Source organism: Oryctolagus cuniculus, chromosome 3 (genome assembly GCF_051225735.1).
Source record: "Oryctolagus cuniculus isolate XC-2025 breed Fujian yellow rabbit chromosome 3, ASM5122573v1, whole genome shotgun sequence".
Taxonomy (NCBI): Eukaryota; Metazoa; Chordata; class Mammalia; order Lagomorpha; family Leporidae; genus Oryctolagus; species Oryctolagus cuniculus.
This window is the reverse complement of record NC_142869.1, coordinates 128,052,872-128,076,336: the sequence shown is the minus strand read 5'-3', so window position 1 is coordinate 128,076,336 and position 23,465 is coordinate 128,052,872. Positions and strand designations below refer to the sequence as shown.

The window sequence follows — 23,465 nt, the reverse complement described above, 5'->3', positions numbered from 1 at the left end:
GGACTGGAACCAGAGCTCCAACATGAGATAACAGCATCACAAGCAGAGGCTGACCATGCCTCAATGCCAGCTCCTACTTAATACTTTTCTGACATTAACAAAATTTAGTTTAAATGTTTGAAAAGGAGAGAAGGATAGCATTGCATGTTCTCCTCCTCTCTCTGGTCATTGTATCTGATAATTGCACCCTTAGGAATAAACAAATATGGAATTTTCTGACTAATTTATCTTGATGATTTTCTACCCTCAAGTAGAGACCAAGCTCTAATTTGGTGGTTAGAAATGCCATGCCATGCACATGAGCTAGCCTGGGCATAAAAGGAGAATTTATTCCTGGGTGCAGAGAGGCTGTGGAACCTGGCAGGGGTACAGTCAGCCCCAGAAGGGCCTCAAAAGCAGGAGGCGACAACGTTGCAAAGACCAGGGTGTCTCTCTCCTGTCTCTCCTCTGTCCACGACTCACTCTGACTCCCAGGCCGTACCACATCAGGGAGAAGGATTTTTTAAGGGACAGGTAATGGGATTTATTTATTTTTAAAACCCTTTGGTTAACACTAACTCAGCAGTTGCCTATACTGTAGGGTTTGGTGTGTTAGCAGATGCATGCACACAATGTGTACCAATGAGGCCAAAGCCATCAGCATTTCCTCTCCTTGTCACCCCTCAACACTCAAGACTTGGGGCTCCTCTTCTCACAGTTGGTTGTCGCCCCACTGTACTGTGGAACCCCAGAACCTACCCTTGTATCTAGCTGGGCTTTGGCTTCCATTGTCCAGCCTCTCTCTCTCTCTCTCTCTCTCTCTCTCTCTTTGACAGATAGAGTTAGACAGTAGACAGTGAGAGAGAGAGAGAGAGAGAGAGAGAGAGAGAGAGAGAGGGACAGAGAGAAAGGTCTTCCTTCCGTTGGTTCACTCCCCAAATGGCTGCTATGGCCGGAGCTACGCCAATCCGAAGCCAGGAGCCAGGTACTTCCTCTTGGTCTCCCACGTGGGTGCAGGGGCCCAAGCACTTGGGCCATCTTCCGCTGCCTCCTGGGCCACAGCAGAGAGCTGGACTGGAAGAAGAGCAACTGGAACTAGAACCCGGCACCCAGGTGGGATGCCGGCACTGCAGGTGGAGGATTAACTAGGTAAGCCACGGTGCAGGCCCTGTCCAGCCTCTCTTTACTTCTCCCCGCTGCCCCCCTCTCCTTCCAGCCTAGGAGAAGGATTCTGATTGGGTCCAGGCATAGACCAATTGCCTGTGACCAATCAAGTAATCTGGTGGATGGGAGGTGAATCTGGGAGCAGATGGAATAAGTGGAAGAACCCACAGGTGTGAATGAAGGCATCGGTGTAGGTCAAAGGAGCTGGTTTCTTATGCAGCTGGCACTGGACATTTGGGCTTTGTGAAATGCTAAGTAAATTGAACAGGGTTATTCTTGGGACTGGGCATTGGTCATGCATTTGTGCAAAAGGCAACGATCCAACAACTGTACTGAACAAATACACAGAAAACTCAGAGAGACTGGCCATTGATTTCTTGTCTTTTACTAAGAGTCACTTAAGTGAACAGAAAATCCCTTATTAAAAAAGCATTTTGTTTTGGTTTTCATGGTTGTTGGAACAGTCGATGCTTGCGTCTACCAGTTTGACTCCCACCTCTGGTTTCTAACCCCAGCTTCCTGCCAGTGCAGACCCTGGGAGGCAGCTGTGATGGACCAAGCAGTTGGGTTCCTCCCACCCATGTGAGCGATCTGGGTTGAGCTCCTGGCTTCTAGCTCTCACATCCCAGCCCTGGATGTTGAGGGCAGATGGGGGTGAAGTAGCGGATGGGAGCTCTTTTTGTCTCTCTCGCTTTCCCTCTGTCTTCCTGTTTCTCAAATAATAACAGTAAAATCTCTGTATTTCTGCAGGAGACTTCCACCTACTCACAGTGTACCGGGGCCCTGTATAAACATTTATTCCTGGAAATATTTTCTTGTGTTGTGAAACTGTCTTACGTGTTGTGGGCAAATGCAATAGGAGCTGTAATCATCAACTTCTCATTCTAAGTGTTTTCTAGCTATTTGCCAATCTTGACATTTTCACAATAATTAACTAGGCTGTTTGGAGTGCTAATGTTTTCCTACCAGGAGTTCCTGCTTTTCAAAGGTTCTGGCAGATTTAGGTTACAGGCTTTCTTCTTTTTGCAAGAGAGGGAGATAAGGAATAGAAATAGAATTTCCAGTGCTAGTGTTTTGAATACTTCCACCTTGGTTCATCCCAGCAGGTTTGCCCTGCCTACAGCTGCAGAAAGTCTGTTAGTGACTTGAAGGAGGAGAGTTAGGGAGACAGTGCCTCCTGTGGGGCCATCAGTGCTGGCTCTCGGTATCACTAGGTGGGCATCACAGAGAGGACACTGGGGGCTGGTCTGGGAGGAGCTCACTTTGGGCTCTTGTCAGCTCACTTTCCCTGGAGTTCTTTGGTACAGCACAACTTCTTTTTTTTTTTTTTTTTAACTTTTATTTAATGAATATACGTTTCCAAAGTACGAATAATGGATTACTATGGCTTCCCCCCCATACCGTCCCTCCCACCCACAACCCTCCCCTTTCCCACTCCCTCTCCCCTTCCATTCACATCAAGATTCATTTTCGATTCTCTTAATATACAGAAGATCAGCTTAGTATACATTAAGTAAGGATTTCAACAGTTTGCTCCCACACAGAAACATAAAGTGAAAAATAATAGATGATTTTTTTTAATGATGATGAAATCAGATCAGACCTATTGTCATGTTTAATCCCAGTGAGAGTCAAGTTGGGAGTTGATAGTTTCTTTTCTTTTCTTTTCTTTTTTTTTTTTTTTTTTTTTTTTTTTTTTTTACAGAGGATCAGTTTAGTATGCATTAAGTAAAGATTTCAACAGTTTGCACCCCCATAGAAACACAAAGTGAAATATATTATTTGAGTACTCGTTATAGCATTAAATCTCAATGCACAGCACATTAAGGACAGAGATCCTACATGAGGAGTAAGTGCACAGTGACTCCTGTTGTTGACTTTACCAATTGACACTCCTGTCTATGGCATCAGTAATCTCCCTATGCTCCAGTCATGAGTTTCCAAGGCTATGGAAGCCCCTTGAGTTCTCCGACTCTTATCTTGTTTAGACAAGGTCATAGTCAAAGTGGAGGTTCTCTCCTCCCTTCAGAGAAAGGTACCTCCTTCTTTGAAGACCTGTTCTTTCCACTGAGATCTCACTCACAGAGATCTTTTGCCAGAGTGTCTTGGCTTTCCATGCCTGAAATACTCTCATGGGCTTTTCAGCCAGATCTGAATGCCTTTAGGGCTGATTCTGAGGCCAGAGTGCTATTTAGGGCATCTGCCATTCTATGAGTCTGCTGAGTATCTCACTTCCCATGTTGGATCACTCTCCCCTTTATTTATTCTATCGGTTAGTGTTAGCAGGTACTAGACTTGCTTATGTGCTCCCTTTGACTCTTAGTCCTTTCATTATGATCAATTGCGAACTGAAATTGATCACTTGGACTAGTGAGATGGCATTGGTACATGCCACCTTGATGGGATTAAATTGGAGTCCCCTGGTATGTTTCTAACTCTACCATTTGGGGCAAGTCAGCTTGAGCATGTCCCAAATTATATATCTCTTCCCTCTCTTATTCCTACTCTTATGTTTAACAGGGATCACATTTCAGTTAAATTTCAACACTTAAGAATAACTGTGTATTAATTACAGAATTAAACCAGTCATATTAAGTAGAACAGACAAAAAAACTACTAAGAGGGATAATGTATTAAGTTGTTCATTAACAGTCAGGGCTATGCTGATCAAGTCACCGTTTCCCATAGTGTCCCTTTCACTTCAACAGGTTTCCTTTTTGGTGTTCAGTCTATTGTCACCGATCAGGGAGAACATATGGTATTTGTCCCTTTGGGACTGGCTTATTTCACTCAGCATGATGTGTTCCAGATTCCTCCATTTTGTTGCAAATGACTGGATTTCGTTGTTTCTTACTGCGGTATAGTATTCTAAAGAGTACATATCCCATAATTTCTTTATCCAGTCTACCGTTGATGGGCATTTAGGTTGGTTCCAGGTCTTAGCTATTGTGAATTGAGCTGCAATAAACATTAGGCTGCAGACCGCTTTTTTGTTTGCCAATTTAAATTCCTTTGGGTAAATTCCAAGGAGTGGGATGGCTGGGTCGAACGGTAGGGTTATCTTCAGGTTTCTGAGGAATCTCCAGACTGACTTCCATAGTGGCTTGACCAGTTTGCATTCCCACCAACAGTGGGTTAGTGTCCCTTTTTCCCCACATCCTCGCCAGCATCTGTTGTTGGTAGATTTCTGAATGTGAGCCATTCTAACCGGGGTGAGGTGGAACCTCATTGTGGTTTTGATTTGCATTTCTCTGATTGCTAATGACCTTGAACATTTTTTCATGTGCCTGTTGGCCATTTGGATTTCCTCTTTTGAAAAATGTCTATTGAGGTCCTTGGCCCATCTCTTAATTGGGTTGTTGGTTTTGTTTTTGTGGAGTTTCTTGATCTCTTTGTAGATTCTGGTTATTAACCCTTTATCTGTTGCATAGTTTGCAAATATTTTTTCCCATTCTGTCGGTTGTCTCTTCACTCTCCTGACTGTTTCTTTTGCAGTACAGAAACTTCTCAATTTGATGCAATCCCAATAGTTAATTTTGGCTTTGACTGCCTGTGCCTCCCGGGTCTTTTCCAGAAACTCTTTGCCTGTGCCAATATCTTGAAGGGTTTCTCCAATGTTCTCTAGTAACTTGATGGTGTCAGGTCGTAGATTTAGGTCTTTAATCCACGTTGAGTGGATTTTTGTGTAAGGTGTAAGGTAGGGGTCTTGCTTCATGCTTCTGCACGTGGAAATCCAGTTTTCCCAGCACCATTTATTGAATAGACTGTCCTTGCTCCAGGAATTAGTTTTAGATCCTTGATCAAATATAAGTTGGCTGTAGATGTTTGGGTTGATTTCTGGTATTTCAATTCTGTTCCATTGGTCTATCCTTCTGTTTCTGTACCAGTACCATGCTGTTTTGATTACAACTGCCCTGTAGTATGTCCTGAAATCTGGTATTGTGATGCCTCCGGCTTTGTTTTTGTTGTACAAGATTGCTTTAGCTATTCGAGGTCTCTTGTGCCTCCATATAAATTTCAGCACCAATTTTTCCAGATCTGAGAAGAAGGTCTTCGGTATCTTGATTGGTATTGCATTGAATCTATAAATTGCTTTTGGGAGAATGGACAGGTACAGCACAACTTCTTATTTTTTTTTTTAATTTATTTATTTGAAAGGCAGAGTGAGAAAGAAAGAGAGGGAGAGACAAAGAGATCTTCTATCCTTTGTTCACTCCTTAAATGGCTGCAACAGCTGGGGCTGGGCCAGGCTGACATCAGGAGTCAGGAACTCCCTCTGGACCTCCCACATGAGTGACAGGGACCCAAGCACTTGGGCCATCATCTGGTGCTTTCCCAGGGGCATTAGCAGTGAGCTGAGTTGATAAGTGGAGCAGCTGGGGCTGGGACCAGTGTTCATACGGGATGTGGTTCCTGCAGGTATTGGCAGCTCTCTGTGCCACACTGCTGGCCCCAGGGCAGCAGAGCAGAGCACAGGAAGAGGCTGGGCTTGGCCTCAAGCACATGGGTTTCACTCCTTGCTCTGCCACTTGCCAGCAACAGCACACTGGGCAAGTCACTTGGCTTCTTCTGGGCCTCACTGTCCCTGTATGCAAAACAGGAAAAGTCATATGTGTCTCATGTGGTCATGAAATAAAAACCATGTTGAACCTAGTGTGGAGGAGCTGCTGAATAAATGCAGCTGGCACGAGGATTGTGATTGGGAAGCCCTTCAGTCCATCATCATAGACACAAAGTCTGGGCATATCTTGTAATGATTACCAGGCTGTCCAAGGACATTCAGATCTCTGCACTATTATCAGCAGGGATCACTGACCTGTACAAAGTCATCCTGCTCATGACAGCAAAGAGGACAGACTTAGGGCCCAGAAACTATGGGTGCCATGCAAAATAAAAATGTGGGGCTCCTGTTCAAAAATTAAGAGTTTGGGGGCTGGTGTTGCTGTGCAGCAGGTAAGCTGCTACCTGCGATGTTGGCATCCCATATGGGAGCACCCATTCCAGTCCTTGCTGCTCTACTTCTGATCCAGTTACCTGTCAGTGTGTCTGGGAAGGCACTGGAAGACGGTCCAAACGCTTGGGCCCCTACCACCCATGTGGGAGACCTAAAAGAAGTTCCTGGCTCCTGGTTTCAGCCTGGCCCAGCACTGGCTGTTGTGGCCATTTGGGGAGTGAACCAGAGGTGGATTTCCTTTGAAGTGGCCCTGGCGGCAGTGGTAGCATCAGCTCTCTGCCAGAAACCTGCTCTTGTGAGCTCCCGACTGAACCGGATGTTGCCTGTCCATGGCCTCCCCCTGGAGCTATGGTGCTGAGACCCCAGAGAAACTGAAGAAAGTTGCCTTTCTATTCCTTCCTGTGGCCTTGCAGGAATCTGAAGACCACTCTTGTACCCCTCTGCCCCGCAGTGCTCCTTCTGCAGGCCACACAGCTGCCTTCTCCCCTGCAGTGTGGCATCTGGCACTGGCTATGGCCCTGCCGGTATGATCTGTGAGAGTAACCCCCTGCTCAGTACCGGTCCGTGAGACATACAGCAGCCCCGGCAGACTATCATCTCCACTCCACATGCCCCTGTCCTCTTCTTGTACCTGTGACTTTCTTACCTGGCCAGGGAGCCTGGGATCCGAGCCGCTCAGTTTGCAGGCCCAGCCCCTGCACAACCAAGGAGGCCCAGTGAGCTGGGATACAGAGAAGAATCTAGAAAGCGGGGAGCCAGGGAGGGAGGAAAGACTGCAGACAGACATTTCTTGTTTCCATTATTCCTGATCTACACTAGAGGACAGGCTGGTGCTGTGGTTTGCCATGTTCAAGGCACCTTCACTTGCATTGTCTACTTTGGTCCTCATAGTGACTCTGTGGGAATCTTTGCCGGGGGTATTATCCCCCAGAGTCAGGTGAGAACCAAGCTTCAGAGAGGTTCAGTGTCTTTCTCATGGCCCAGCCCAGCCTCAGACCCAGGTCTCCCTGTCTTCCCAGTGTCATGCAGGAATCCAAGAGGTGTCCACTTGGGAGTTGAGTGTGTGCATTTGGGCCACAAAAGACAGACCTGGGTGGCAGAAAGAGATGTGAGCGTCATCAGTGAAAGACCTCTTGCTTTTTTGCTAACAGAAGGTACCTGCACTGCAGCTGGCTCTGCCCATTGTCCCGTCTACGACTGTAAAGGCAGATGTGATGTCCATCTTGTTCTTGTGAACTGACCAGGGATGCAGGAGCCAGCACCCTCAGCAGCGAGTGTGGGAGCATTAAGAGGTACTGACGTGCTGAGCGCCTGCAACAGCACCCTTACTGCTTCTCCTGGAGTGCTCTTTGTGTGAGAAAAATGGGCCCTATTGCTTTAAGCCACTCGAATCAGCATTCCTTTCTTTAACGTCACAGAGCATGGACTTGAACCTAGAGCTATGGCGTAAGTGTCCACATGAGGCATTAAAAGCCAAAATGCTCAGACATGTAGAAAGTGCTGAAGGCATGAACTGACCACATGTGTGCAAACACACACAGAGGCAGAGTCAGAGAGAGCTTGAGGTGAGTGACGGTGGGACAGAGGAGTGACAACCTCCTTGTGGACTGGGGACAAGACTCTCTTGGGGAATTGAGGACAAGGTGCAGCCTGGGGCCCCCAGCTGGGCAGATGGGTGAGTAGCACCAGCCAGCAGTGCAGCACCAGTGTCTCGGCTGCAACTTCCTCCTGCCTGCTCCACGCTACCGTGTCTGCTGCCTCCTTGCTCTCTTTTCACACTGTCCTGTGTCCCCAGTTCCCACTGGTGGCCGAGTTGTGTCATGATGGGTGACACGGTGGCACGGGACCCATGCATGGTATAGATGAGTGGGGTGTCCCATTCTGGTTTCCCTGGGGCTGTCTCTCTTGCCAATCCAGGTGGGCTGGGCCCAGAATTCCTTCTTCTAACATAAGGAGGAGCTTAGCATGCTCTTCTTGGGGTGAGATCTTCACAGGATAGCTTCCTTCTCAAGAAAGTGTATTGGGCCGGCGCCACGGCTCAATAGGCTAATCCTCTGCCTAGCGGCGCTGGCACATCGGGTTCTAGTCCCGGTCGGGGCGTCGGATTCTGTCCTGGTTGCCCCTCTTCCAGGCCAGCTCTCTGCTATGGCCCGGGAGTGCAGTGGAGGATGGCCCTGGTGCTTGGGCCCTGCACCCCATGAGAGACCAGGAGAAGCACCTGGCTCCTGATCAGCACGGTGCGCCGGCTGTGGCGGCCATTGGAGGGTGAACCGATGGCAAAAAGGAAGACCTACCTCTCTCCCTCTCCCTCCCTCCCCCTCCCGCCTGTAAAAAAAAAAAAAAAGAAAAAAAGGCAGCACACAGGGGAAAGGGATGTGCTCTTTTAGTCTTTTAGAAAAAAAAAAAAAACAAAAAAAAAGTGCTAGCTTCCCCCGGGGCCTTGGCAGGTAAGCTGCCCCCACATCCTCCTTGATTCTGTCTCAGAATCTCCTTAATCTCCCAAGAAACCAGACTCCATTGTGACTTGCGGTCAGTTCACCAAACATGCAATCCTAGGCCCTCAGACACCTGTGAGGTCCCAGCCCACCCTGAGGTGCCATGCTGGGATGCCCAACACCGTTTCAGTCTTCCCAAAGTTTGGGCCCCATCCCTGCAGCCTGTTTCCTTCCTCTCATATGCAAATTCTGGGTTCCGCCCACACTCACCTCTAAATGCGCAGCCCCTGTGTAGGACCCTTGCTTCCGTGTGTGCGCAGCTGTGGCCTCTCAGTCTCAGAATAGACATCTTCCCATTCAGGAACGCGGGTACTGGGAGAAGAATGGAGCAGATTTGCTTCCTTCAAAACAGCCCTGTAGCAAATGTGCAGCCCAGTGTCACTCTTGATGAAGTCTACAAGTGTGTGTAGTATTTTACACTGGGCTTAATAATTCATCAAGGCTTAATATTGCACAAGAGTAAAGTAGAAAACCTGATGAAATTTTCATGCTGCTATTCTAAGCTAAATGGAGTGTGAGGCGTATCCCAGCAGTGCTGAGTGGCCGAGGCCTGGGGGACACTGTCCACCCCTTCACTGGCAGACCCAGGCCACCAGAGTCATAGTCCTCTGCCCCTGGGTTACCTCAAAGGTACACCTGGGACAGGAGGCACTGAATTCGGCTGGACAGGAAGCCCTGCCTGTGGTGGGATCCGATTGGGGTCATATATCTCTCCTGTGCCCAAACTCTCTCCCTGGGCATGTCGTTGAGGGCTGAATCATCCACCTGTGGAGCACATGGCATTCCCCATGCGAGCCCAGCCCCGTGGGAACCCCCCATGAGTTGTTCTCTGTGTTTTACACATGAGCATGGTTCATCACATAAGAAGAAACTTATGCCCTTTAGCTATCCTCCCCCCCCCAACGTGTTTCCTATTTCTCCCTTTTCCTTGAATAACTACTAATTTTCTTTTTAAAAAAGATTTTTATTGGGGCAGGTATTGTGGGCTCAGCCTCCACCTGGGGCACCGGCATCCCACATGGGTGCTGGTTCACGTCCCGGCTGCCTCTTTTCTGATTCAGCTCTCTGATAATGGCCTGGGAAAGCAGTGGAACATGGCCCAAGGACTTGGGCCCCTGCACCCACATGGGAGACCCGGAAAAAGCTCCTGGTTCCTGGCTTTGGATTGGCCCAGCTTCAGCCACTGCAGCCATTTGGGGAGTGAACCAGCAGATAGAAGACCACTATCTCTGTCTCTCCCACTCTGTCTGTAACTCTGCCTCTCAAATAAATTAAAATCTTTAAAAATTTTATTTTATGAGAGAGCGAGAGAGAAAGAGAGAGATATAGATCTTTCATCTGTTGGTTCACTTCCTAAATGGCCACAATAGCCTGGACAGGGTCAGGCTGAGACCAGGATCTAGGAACTCCATTGTCTCCTGTATGGGTGGCAGGGGCCCAAGTGCTTGGAACATCATCTGCTGCCTTCTCAGTCAAATTTGCAGGGAGCCAGATCAGAAGTGGACAGCCGAGACTTCAACTGGCACTCCCATAAGGGATGTTGGCATTGAAAGCCATGGCTTAACCTGTGCCACAGTGCCAGACCTTAATCTACTTTCTGCCTCTATAGATTCCTCTGCTGTGGACGTTCTGTTCAGATGAATGGGATTAGACAGCAAGTGGTGTTTTGCAAACTGGTTTTTCACTTAGTATATCATTTTCCTGCAGTGTGCATATATCAATACCTCAATCCTTTTTCATGGCCATATAATGTTCTATTGTTTGCATATGCCACATTTTTTCATCTATTCCTTAGCTGATGGACATCTGGGGGTGTTTTTTTACTTCTTTGCTATCATGATGTCAACTATCCTAGATAAAATATTACTGTGACACAGCCGGACTCAAACATGGGACTAGAATGAGATGAACATGACACCCAGGGTGTGAAATTTAAGGATTAAATAACTTCTGGGGTCTTGCAAGTCCAGGATCAACCTTGGACATGCTAATTCCTTCACCTGTGGCCAAGAATGGCAGAGTTGAATCATTGTGATACCATCTGGCCCAGTGGCATGGTTTGCATATGGGTTCTCCCATGCAAGTTCATGTGCTGGAGGTTTTGTCCTCAGTGTGGCAGAGCTGGGGTCTGTAAGAGGTAAGGTCTAGTAGGAGGTGAGCAGGTCATGGAAGTGCCACTCCTGAATGGGTTAATGCTGACCTTGAGGAGTGGGCTGGGTCTCACAGAAATGCCTTCGTTTCCTCAACAGCAGCTTATTACCAAAAGACTGAGCCTGGCCCCTTCCCGCTCCCTTGGCTTCTTTGCTCACATCAGTGTCCTCCCCTTTTTAAAAAGATTTATTTATTTATTTGAAAGGCAGAGTTAGAGAGAGAGAGAGAGGAGAGACACAGAGAGAAACCTTCCATCCACTGGTTATCCAAATGGCTGCTAACAACCAGGGCTAGGCCAGGCCAAAGCCAGGAGCTATGAGATTCTTCCAGGTCTCCAATATGGGTTCAGGGACCCAAGGACTGTGCCATCTTCTGCTACTTTCTCAGGCGCATTAGCAGGAAGCTGCATGGGAAGTGGAGCAACTGGGATTCGAACTGTTGCCTTTATGGAATGCCAGCACTGCAGGCTGTGGCTTTAACCCACTACACCACAGTGCTGGCCTCCCATATTCCTTCTGAATATGACCATTTCTATTTCTGCAATGTGCTATTTGGACCATTCATTCATCTGAATCATGAGCCACATGGATCTCTTTGCTTGCAAAGTACTTAGCACTGGTGTCTTCTAATACAGAATGGACAAATAAAACCATAAATCCCTTTCCAGAAAATGTTTGCCCATCATTGTTCTTAAGTAATAGGTTTTAGGCCCCTTAGTCTCAAGTTTGGAAGAGAAGACAGAAGGAAGGACTTAGCGATCATCCAGGACTCATCCTTGACTGTGTCTGGACAGGTCCTTTAAAACAATGATTGGTTTTGGGCTCTAAAATACTGATGTCAGGTTGGAAATGTTTTTTTTTTTTTTAATTTTTTGACAGGCAGAGTGGACAGTGAGAGAGAGAGACAGAGAGAAAGGTCTTCCTTTGCCGTTGGTTCACCCTCCAATGGCCGCCGCGGCCGGCGCACCGCGCTGATCTGAAGGCAGGAGCCAGGAGCCAGGTGCTTTTCCTGGTCTCCCATGGGGTGCAGGGCCCAAGCACTTGGGCCATCTTCCACTGCACTCCCTGGCCACAGCAGAGAGCTGGCCTGGAAGAGGGGCAACCGGGACAGAATCCGGCACCCCGACCGGGACTAGAACCCGGTGTGCCGGCGCCGCAAGGCGGAGGATTAGCCTAGTGAGCCGCGGCGCCGGCCGGAAATGTTTTCTACAAAAGGCATTAAATGCCAAAGCTCCTTCCCAGAGCCCACACACTTTACTACTAGAACAATATAGCTTCTTATTCAATTTGAACTACTCTGTCAGCAAATGTCCCATCTAATCAAAATCTAAATGTTCAAGATTGGTTTAAAAACTCCTTACTGCCTGCAAATATGTTTGCCATCTGTATTAGCCAGCTTGTAATAATTCATTATACCAAATACTTTGGAGAAGCCGCTTTCAAAGGGAAAAGGTTTGTATCAGCTCATGGTTTTGGGTGTTTGTAGTCCATGGTCAGGTGGCTCCATTGCTCTGGTGTCTGATGAGGGTGGCGGTTGGCCACGGTATAGAACCTGTGCAGTGGAACAGTCACACAGCAAGACGGGAAGCAGAGCAGAGAGACAGGAAGCATACTCATTGTCTACTGTCCAAGAGGTGGTGTCCCCCTATAAAGCTATCATGATTTGAGCTAACACCCTGATCCAATTCAATTACTCTCCAACTCCCCACCTTCAGAAACCACAGTTGGTTTAAGTTCCATCCTTAACCCATCAACATAGAACTCAGGGGTGAGGCCCAACACATGGGGCTTTGGGGAACACTCAAACTAAAATTGAAACCATTGTACCATCCATTCAAGTAGAGGTGATTTATGTGTGCTGTCAGAGTCACAGGGAGTGACAACACTCCCTATCAAGAATGAGTTTTCCAAATGATCATTCTGGAAAACCCATTCCGTTCCCTTCATCCCTATCCTTCCTTCCTTAGACTGGAAGTTATTGTAATGGGAAGAAAATTGATATTAGAATGTACGTCCTTTAGTCATAGTTTTTATCCTGCTGCAATATTGCAAAACAACTGTGAACTTGGGAAAGTCACTAACCTCCTCTGTTTAACAGAGGACTTGATACCTGCATAATTAGGTTGTGGAAAGGAAGAAGTTTCAGGTAAAGAAGAACTGCATTGAGTTCAATGTCACTATTTGTTGTTGACTCAAAATTGTGGGCACAATGAATAGGCAAATGAAGGGTGGCTCGATGTCCACCTCCTCTCAATGTCCTTTTTCCTTCCTTGGATGGACTCATCATCTCATGACCACCTTGAGGGGGCCTGCTGGTGTTTCTTCTTTTCTATGTGCTCCTTTCACAATCATAGTATGTTCTAGAAATGACCTGAACAACCAAATTCATACCCAGGCACTAATTTCTGATAAAGCTTTCAAAATTTCCTGCGATAGCCTTCTCAGAGGGGTTTGCCTTAAGCACTTTTCTGCTAACAGTTTATTTTAATTTCAGAAGGTACAAAGTGTGAGAAAGAAAGTGTGGAGCTGGGTCAGAGGCTCCCCTGGGTCTCAGGAGAGAGAGGTTCTTTGGGTCTATTGAATCATGTCATGTGTGGACATTGTCCATTCTGCACACACAAAAGGCCAGGCATGCATATTATTCCCACAGAACCAAGCAAAAACTAGAACAAAAGTGTGATGGAGAACTTCTAAAATTGTTCCGTGATTCCTTACTTTATTTTCCCAGGGTGTATATTTTGTTCCTTAATCTTCATGGTATGAGTGTAGTTGGGTTGTATATGTGTTGTTAGTAGTTGCTACAGCTCCTATATTGTCTCTGACTCATGAAGTCAAGGCTATTATGGGAGAAAGGGTAACACAGAGTTCCCTGAAACCACCCCTCACAATAAGCTAAAACAAAGGAATTGCAAAGATCAGTGCCTCCATCAAAGTCTGGATTTCTGCCTAGTTTTGGGTAGAATGTAAATAGGACTAAAATAAGATTGAAATTACTGCAAATATAATAATATGACTTGAATTGGGCCCACCAGGATAGTCCAAGGTAATCTCTCAGTTTCAATGTCATCTGGTCATCAATCTTAACCTCCCTTTCCCATGCAACCTGACACATCACAGGTTCCGGGCACTGGATCCAGGAGGCACTTCCATGGCTCACAGTGGTTTCTCCCATCCACCTCTTGCCCTCATCCTATAGAGCAGCACTGATTTTACTTGAGAGTATCAGTCTGCCCAGGGGGCAACAGAGTTCCGTTCTTGTCTGGTTCAGGCACGTGAAACATGAAAATGTCAGGTGATTCAGTTGAACAATTGTGTCTTCTGGTAAAGTATTCCTCCTTTCACTACTAATGCTTCAAAACTGGCCTATCCTAGGCTCCCAGGGGTGGGAATTGATGTTCTAGACCCAAGTGTTTTCTTGGTGTTTATCTCTGACCCCGTGAGTCCTACCGAGACAGATGGTCTTCCTGCAATGTTCTGATTTCTACATTCCATCGGCAGGTGTGGGTGAGTAGAATGTCCTGTGGGATGGTGATATGGGAACTTCCTGTGGTCTAAGGTGTGGCATAGACAGCCTCAAAGAAAATCAGTGATGGTGTCTTACTGCACCTATCAGATAAAAACACACTGCATTGGGGTTTAAAATGTTTGTTTTATTTTGCTTTCCTGCTCATTGAAGCAGTTGAAAGAAGGAATTTTCTAGGTCAACAGGTGCCAGGAACTCTGCAAGAGAAGACAAAATGAGCAGTGAAGCATGGGAGACATAACTACCTTTTTTGCAGAAGCATGGTCTGCATTCCTACTCCATTCTCTTTCTTGTCTTTTTTTGTTTCATAAAACTTTGTTTCCAGTTATTGTGGGGAGCAGGGCCTGTCTCCCGCAACATGGCGAAATAAGTACTGAGACTACCGAGACTAGACTAGACCACTGAGACTATTAAGACTAACTCTATGCATCTGATCTCCCATCATATGGCGCTGAGAGAGAGTAAACAAATCTTTCACAGCTGCTTCGTTAATTAGCTGATTCCTGACCCAACCCCTGTTTGGAAGAAAGCGGCGTGCTCAGCATGTGGGCAGCAGAGCACGGATTGGTGGGAGAGGACTATAAAAGAGAGAGAGCGACAACATGCACGGCCCCCCTGAGAGAGTCGGTTGGAGAGCTCGCCAGTGCCGCTCCTCCGCGGAGGCAGGGGAGCGGCAGCAAATCCGGGAAGGACCGGGGAAAGAAAACAGCGTCCGGTGTCGTTCCTCCGTGAGTGGGGGAGCGACAAATTATGTATTTGTGTGTGTTGAGCTGCTTCGCAGAACATGAAGTTTCATCTTCTTTTTAAAAAGATTTATTTTAAAATTTGAGAGTTACAGAGAGAGGTAGAGAGAGAGAGAGAGGTCTTCCATCTGCCAGCTGATTCCCCAAATGGCTGCAATGGCCAGAGATGAGCTGATCTGAAACTAGGACCTTCTTCTGGGTCTCCCATGTGGGTACAGGGGCCCAAGGATTGGGGCCATCCTCCGCTGCTTTCCCAGGCCACAGCAGAGAGCTGGATTGGAAATGGAGCAGCTGGGTCGAAAGTGGAACTCCTCTCTCTTTTTCTCTCTCTCTGCCTCTCCTCTCTCTGTGTAACTCTGACTTTCAATAAATAAATCTTAAAAAAAAAAGGGCCGGTGCTGTGGCGCAGTGGGTTAATACCCTTGCCTGAAGTGCTGACATTCCATATGGGTGCCGGTTCTAGTTCCGGCTGCTCCTCTTCCCATCCAGCTCTCTGCTATGGCCTGGAATAGCAGTAGAGGATGGCCCAAATCCTTGGGCCCTGCACCCAAGTGGGAACACCTGGCTCCTGGCTTCGGATCAGCGCCGTTCTTGCCATTATAGCCAACTGGGGAGTGAACCAGAGAGTCTCTCTCTCTCTCTCTCTCTGCCTCTCCACTCTCTGTGTAACTCTTTCAATAAACAAATAAATCTTTGAAACAAAAAAAGAAAGTGGAACTCAAACTGGCCCATATGGGGTGCCGCTGTGCCACAGTACCACAGTGCCAGCCCCTGTCTTGTCTTTTACCCCTTGTCTTGTCATTTACCATGCACTTTGGCTCATTTTAATGGATTTCCTTTTCTCCCATTATTCTCTATGGTATCGATGATGGTTATTTTATAATTTGTTATATCAAAGCAATGTGGCAACAGAATGAAACGTGGAATGGGTATGGTCTAGAAATCCTAGACGTCGAGCTGAATAGGGTAGCTGATATAATGTAGATGCCTCACCTGAGGAGAGTTGAGAATATTTTCCATGTTCTATTTTAAGGGATAGTAACATTATGTTAGGGACACTTTCAGGAAACTTAGGTATGGGGAAAATAATGTGAGGAATGTTGGGGGACAAAGGGATGGACTGCAACAGGTTTGTTATTTCTGAATAACTGGTCTCCAAATACCCACTGCATAGAAGGAAGAGGAAAGTTATCACCTCTCTTGGCTCTCTGGCACCTAGGGTGTAGGCTGGTGACCCAGCTTGAGTCAGCTGGATGCTCTCTGGTGCCATATTTGCATGAGATATGCAGAGAGTATCTTTGCATCTGAGTTCAGTGACAACCGTGTAAGAGATGGCGTACGTCCCAGTCTGTTCAGGCTGATACAGCAATATACCATTGACTGGGTAGCTTATGACCAACAAGGTTGCTGCTTACAGTTCTGGAGCCCGGAAATCCCAGATGGAGACCAGCAGGTTCAGTGTCTGATGAGGTTTCCTGGTTCAGAGACAACAGCCTGTGGCTGTTTCTTCACATGGTAGAGGGGACAAGGCAGCACTCGGGCCCATGTATTAGCTTCTCGGCTCTGTGATGGAATTCCTGCCACAGGCTAAGTTGATCAAGAAAGAGGCTTATTTATCTCACATTTTTGGAGGCACACCGTCCAAGACTGGGCAGGCTCTGCAGATTGTGTCTCTGATGAGGTTCTAATGGCAGATGGCATCACATCATGGTGGGAGCGAGTGTGAGAGCAAGTGGATAACATGTTGGAATAGGAAGTGGAGAGAACAGGATGGTCCCACCTTGCTCCTTTGATAACAACCACTCTGTGACAACTCAAGGGAAGCCAGAGAACTGCCTTAATCCCTCTTGAGGGCAGGGCCCCAGTGACCCAAAGGCCCCTCACTAGGCCCCAGCTCTTAAAGGTCCCACAGCACCTCCCAGTACTGCTCCTCTGGGAACCAGCCCTCTAACACCTGGACACTTAGGGGACACACAAACCATATCCAAGCCACAGCCCCCACCACCTCCCCCTAGTGCCATCATCTTGGTGGCGGGGTTTGAGCCCATGGATTTGGGTGGAGGGATGGGATGCCAGCATTCAGACCAGAGCAGTGTGTGAGGAGGAGTGTTCTCACAACGTGACCTCAGTGCCTTACTTCCCTTAGCTCTTCTCCTCTGAACCTGATGCTTCAATCCTGCACTGATCTGTAAGCCAGCCCATGCACCACAAATAAATTCTTTTTCTGCTTCAGTTAGCTGGAGTTGTTTGCCTCCCTGAGCACTGGTTCTTGGAGTGTTCAACACAATCTAACCCATTTGTGTGCAGGTGTTAGGATTTCATGGAGGGCATTAGAGAATTAGCAACAGGGACTTTCACAAACCTCTGGAGAAGAAATGGATTCACCTGTGCACATCTTCCTGCGGAGGCTTGCAGCAGAAATTTTTTGGTGGAGTGGGTGGGCTGGTTCAGCTCTTGCCAACCCTGTACCCAAACTGTGATGGGAAGGATTTTGTTTGAGGTCATTTGCAGGCTTACACCTTGGCCCGTGGCCAGCTTTTAAAGACAGGGTGGCTGGGAGAATCCTGTTTGCACATAAGCAATTCAGAAGGTAGACCCACTGCTTGACAAGATGATGTTTATTTTTTTAATTTTAATTTTTTAAAAAAGTTTATTTTAAAGTCAGAGTTAGAGAGAGAGAGAGAGAGAGAGAGAGAGAGAGAGAAAGAATCTTCCATTCACTGGTTCACTCTCCAAATGGCTGCAATGGCCAGGGCTGGAGTTAGGAGCTTCATCCAGGTATCTCACGTGGGTGGCAGGGGCCCAAGCGGGTGGGCCATCTTCTGCTGCTTTCCCAGGCACATTAGCAGGGAGCTGGATGGGAAGTGGAGCATCCAGGACTCAAACAGGATGCTGGTGTCACAGGTGGCAGCTTTACCCACTACGCCACAATGCTGGCCCTGATGATGATTTGAAAGGTGTTTTGTTTGTTTATCAACAGTTGTTTGCTGTTCCTAGAATGGTGCCTAGCACACTAGTGTCAGGAGACGTAGATCAAAATGGTCAAGTGACCTCCTCACTTTACCTCTGGACCCAGATCTACCTGGGGAAGTTCACACACACTGACGTGTATGGATCAATATGCACGTACACTTGGATGGCTTTCCTTGGAGCCGTGTGCCCGAGTGTGCAGAGAAGCTGGGGATAGGCTGAATCTCCCTGGGAATGGTTCCTGAGGCCCACGAGAGCCTAGTCGAACCCAAAATAAAATTGTAAAACATCCACCACTTTCAGCTTCCTGCCAATGCCGATCCTGAGGGCAGCAGTGATGGCTACAGGAGATGGATCTCTGTAACCCATGTGGGAGGCCTGGACTGAGGTTCCAGCTCTTCAGTGTGGCCCAGCCTTGGCTGTTGTGGGCAGCTGGGGAGTGAACCAGCAGATTGGAGCCCTGTCTACCTGCCTCTCAAGTAGAGAAAAAAAATCCATTACGGACAGCCAAGTAGAGTGTCTTCTGAGAAAGCCATCAATTCCTGTCCTTTCTACTGGGCACTGACCTTGACCAGGTGGTGTTGGCCTGGGCTTTCCTGCCATGGTGTGAGTGAGCTGATGAGTGTTCTCATCCTTTTTCCTTCCCTGCAGAGCGCCCACCCCCTTCCTGCCCTTGGTCCCCACTGTGGCACCAGTGCTCTGAGCCTGTCTGTCCCCTGCCAGCTCTGCTCCCTCCAGGTGAGAGATGCTGAGGGCTGTTCAAGCCACCCTGACCCGTGCCGTCGCAGCCCCTCCCCTGCGGGACCCAGCGCCCCAAGCTGCTGCTCTGTCACAGCATTGTCCTCTTGTGCTGCAAGTTCCTCGGGCGTGGAGAGCTGCACACCTGATGCTTTCCCGTGTCTGTGCTGAAGGGGCGTGTATCGTTTCCATCTGCTGCTTCCTGTGCGTGCCTCTGGTAAGTCTTAGGATTCCACCCCAGTGCGAGAGAAGCTGGGAAACAACCACTGTGGCATGAGAGCGGGGTCCTTAGTTGGTCTGTGATCATCTCTGCCATCCCAATTGTGTGCCACACCTCTTCCCCAATAGCAAAATTTGACTCAGCACCATGGAGTAAGAAACTAGAGAGGGGCTGACATTGTGGCATAGCGAATAAAGCTGCCACCTCAGCTCCAGCGTCCCATATGGGCACTGCTTCGTGTCCCGGGTCCTCCACTTCCGATACAGCCCCATGTAGGAAAGCAGCGGAAGATGGCTCAAGTGCTTGGGCCCCTGCACCCACATGGGAGACCCAGATGAAGCTCCTGGCTCCTGGCTTCTGTCTGGAACAGCCTTGGTCATTATGGCCATGAGGGGAGTGAACCAGAAGAAGGAAGATGTCTCTGTCTCTCCCTCTCTCTCTCTGTAACTCTACCTTTCCAATCAATCAATCAATCCATCTTAAAGAAACTAGAGAAACTGATTTACCCACTGCCATTTTATTTCACATTCCTGTCACAATATCTGTAATTATAAAAAGAGACCTGGCAAGGTCGCCTGTCAGAAGATGTCAGGGATGAAGACGTTTGGGTGGGGGAGGCAAGCCCTGCCACCTTCCGTCCAGGAACCAAAGTGTCAGGGATCCAGCTTCCAGTCTGGAAGGCTGGCAGGGTCAGAGAGGGGCGAAAACAAACGTCTCACCAAATCACAGCCCAGCTGGGCCCTTATTGGCCAAAGAAGTCTGGGCGCAGAGCCGGTGCTTGGCCGGCATGCGGCATGTGAGGGTGGGAGTGGCCAGCCCAGCCCTGTTTCAGCAGGGGAGAGAGTGACCAGCGCCCTGTCCACCTCCTGGTGCTGACGGGTTCCCCGATTCACTCCCTCAAGCCGGACTCTCCTCCTCTCGACAGTAAACATGTCCATACCCGCTCTCTTTTCACTCTTCTCTCCAAGCTGGAGACTGGCTTCCCTTAACCTGTGCTTCTGGATGAAATCAGGTTTACAGCAGCGAAGGTCTCAGCTTGGTCTCAGCGAAGGGCCCTGGACTAGTGTTTTCAGCAACTCACAGGTGGGTTTCTGGTCCAAGCCAAGGGCCAGCCGTTGGCTAAGTCAGACAATGCTTTTTCCCCTCCTGTCGGGTGCCTGGGTACCCCAGGAACAGGTTGGGTGATGGGTGGGGTAGTGGCAATGCACTGAGCCTTGAGGCAGATCTTGGAGTGAGGGTGGCTAACTCTGGAGAACGGGCAAATGGCAGATCCCTCGAGGACCTGTGGTCACTGACTCCTCAGTTAGTTAATGTAAAGCCAACTGCTCTGAACTGCCATCATCCGGGGCTGGCATGGTGTGTCGGGTTAAGTTGCCACCTGCAGTTACTGGTGTCTGTATTGGAACATCTTTCTGTGTCAGTATAATTCTACATGAGCAGCTTTTTTTTCCCTCCAAAGAAAACTTTTTTTTAGGGAATACAAACTTCATGCGTTTTGTAAATACAGCTTTAGGGATATAGTGATTATTCCCACCATATCCACCCTCTCACCTACACTCCCACCCCTCCTCCTCCTCCCTCTCTCCTTCCCAGTCCCATTCTCCACTAAGATACATTTTTGCTTAACTTTATACACAGAAGTACATGGTCAATTTTAATGGTTGTGTAGTTTTCCCTTAAATGAGTATGTGAGAATGTATTTAACCTTTGCTTATTATTGGACAATTTATGCTCTATCTCTTTTGGTTTGGTATTTCTACTCAGTTTAGTCTTGATTTTACAAACATATACTTTAAAACATATACAAATATATATACACAAAATACATATTCCTTATATATTATAAATATTTATAAATGTATTTATTTTACATAGACATGCATTTTCCAGAGGAAAGGTAGCACTTTCTGTAATATTATTTGCAAAGGTAAAATTAGTAGATCAATTTTTAATGATGACCATGACATGGAAGGGAGTCTGGTTAGTTGAATAACCTTTTTATCAAAGCTTGAAAAATATTTTCTGTTCTACCTATTTAAAATATTCATACTGTTGGTGACAGAAAAATCCCCTTTTTTTCCTCAAAGGTGGAAGGAGTTCTTCATGAAGGACAAAAGATAAAATAAGATTATTTGGGGACCCTAATTAATAATTTTTGTCTATAAATTAAAAAGTAAGACTAATAATTAAACTAAAATAATGAAAAAGTAATAAATAAAATAATAGCAAAATACAATTTTCTATTTCCATGTTTGCTTGAATGTTTTTGGTTTTTGTTGAATATTCATGACTTTTTTTTGATAGGCAGAGTGGACAGTGAGAGAGAGAGACAGAGAGAAAGGTCTTCCTTTTGCCGTTGGTTCACCCTCCAATGGCCGCCACGGACGGTGCGCCGCGCTGATCCGATGGCAGGAGCCAGGTGCTTCTCCTGGTCTCCCATGGGGTGCAGGGCCCAAGCACTTGGGCCATCCTCCACTGCCTTCCCGGGCCACAGCAGACAGCTGGCCTGGAAGAGGGGCAACCAGGACAGAATCCGGTGCCCCGACCAGGACTAGAACCCGGTGTGCCTGCGCCGCAAGGCGGAGGATTAGCCTAGTGAGCCGCGGCGCTGGCAGAATACTCATAACTTTTAAACAAGCTTTGACTTTTGTCTGTAAAGAGCTGGTGCGGTTTTCCATTGAATAGATGTCTTGGGAATCTGCTCAGAGGAGATCGCTGAGTCCGGCTTGCTGGACCTGACAGATTTCCTCTGTGTCCTGCTGGAAATGCTGAACGCGTATGTGGGGGCCGCGTGTCTTGATCTGCCAGTGAGCAGATGCAGCTGAGAACCGTGGCTGAATATCACGGGTGGCTCCAGTCAGCCTGCTGATGACATGTATTCCTTTCAGGGCTGCTGTTTTCATTTTTTAAAAATAAATTTTCTTGCTTTGAAAGAAACCATTGTTGTTTGGGGCCAGTGCTGTGGCATCGTAGTTTAATCCTCCGCCTGCAGTGTCAGCATCCCATATGGGGGCCGGTTCGAGACCCGGCTGCTCCACTTCCTTTCCAGCTCTCTGCTATGGCCTGGGAAAGCAGTAGAAGATGGCCTGCGTCCTTGGGCCCCTACACCCATGTGGGAGACCCAGAAGAAGCTCCTGGATCCTGGATTCATATAGGGCACAGCTCTGGCCGTTGCAGCAATATTGGGGAATGAACCATCAGATGGAAGACCTCTCTCTCTCTCTCTACCTCTCCTCTCTTTGTTGTAACTCTGATTTTCAAATAAATAAATTAATTAAAAAAGAAAGAAATCATTGTTTTCTTTTCTGGTTCTTGTTAATGGTAGGAGACATTCAGGGCACGACTGGATTTTGGCCATCCATTTAGCAGGAGCGTGCTCTTGGGACAGGGCCAGTTCGCACCTGTTCTGCAGTGACTGTTAACAACCTCCCCTGGCTCTCTCAAGAGAGTCTTGCGTTGGGCAGTAGGTTGTGTACTCATTCCACATTAATATTTTTTATTTTCTTTCCATTAATTCAGGTTCCCTCATGTCCCTTATTTCAACCCCTCTAGGATGATAGACAGAGGTTAGCAAATGTCCTCTTTCCAGCCCAGCCGGGTCTCCTCCCTTCACACAACCACATCCTCCTTTCCTGGCTGTTTGTATTTATGTAAATCACTGCTCTCTGTCTTCCCACCCCCTGTTTTTAATCACGGTGCCCTTTGATAGAATGTGAAGCTGTCAGAGCAGGCAGAGAATCTGTGTTTTGCAGAGATCCGAATAGGAATCAGTGCAGATGAGAAACGGAGGCCAGCAGGAGCATTGTCTGGGTGGCGAACACACAGAGCAGGACAAGGGCCGGGATGCATGAATTTCTCTCCTCAATGACCTCAGCTGCTTATCTCTTCTCATAATTCCCAGGGTCTTGCTTGCTTTGAGGAAGGCAGGACACTAGGCCCTTCTCCTCCCTTTGGTATCAGGTGGTGAATCAGAATGGAAACAAAAATTTACAGCTTTCCTTAGGCAGAGATGCTGGGACGCCTCTGGGGGAAAGAAGGAAGGTGATTGGCTGAATATCTTGCAGACATGCTACTTACAGACCTTGTGGTAAGCCTCTGATAGGAACTCTGATGTCACTAACGGTAGCTGACGGGAGAGTGATTTCCTGTGGAAAGTCGGATGTTCTTGCTCCTAACTGGATTGCTTGTGGTGGACATTCTAATCTGTTCTGGCTGCTATCACAAATTGCCACAGACTGGGTGGTTTAAAGCACATTTAGGGGCCAGCACTCTGGTGCAGCAGGTTACACTGCCTGCAGTGACGGCATCCCACGTGGGCTCTGGTTTGAGTCCCAGCTGCTCTGCTTCTGATCCAGCTCCCTGCTAATGTTCTGGGAAAGCAGTAGAGGATGACCCAAGTGATTGGGCCTCTGTTCTTGTGTGGGAGACCCGGATGAAGCTCCTGGCTCAGCCCCGACCATTGCAGCCATCTGGGGAGTGAACCAGTGGATGGAAGACCTCTTTCTCTATCATTTTCTCTCTCTGTAACT

General features: G+C 47.7%; 1 long non-coding RNA gene across 3 annotated transcripts; it reads left to right on the top strand.

Moving 5' to 3' along the window:
• Positions 1–14,566: 14,566 nt before the first annotated feature.
• LOC149127503 (uncharacterized) lies at positions 14,567–22,181 on the top strand. Of its 3 annotated transcripts, XR_016231268.1 has the most exons (5): positions 14,567–14,993; positions 18,630–18,716; positions 18,836–18,933; positions 19,905–20,019; positions 21,986–22,181. It is a non-coding gene; the product is annotated as an uncharacterized LOC149127503 (long non-coding RNA). The 3 variants fall into 3 exon arrangements; XR_016231266.1 differs by having other exon boundaries at positions 18,630–18,933; XR_016231267.1 differs by lacking the exon at positions 19,905–20,019 and having other exon boundaries at positions 18,630–18,933.
• Positions 22,182–23,465: the final 1,284 nt, after the last annotated feature.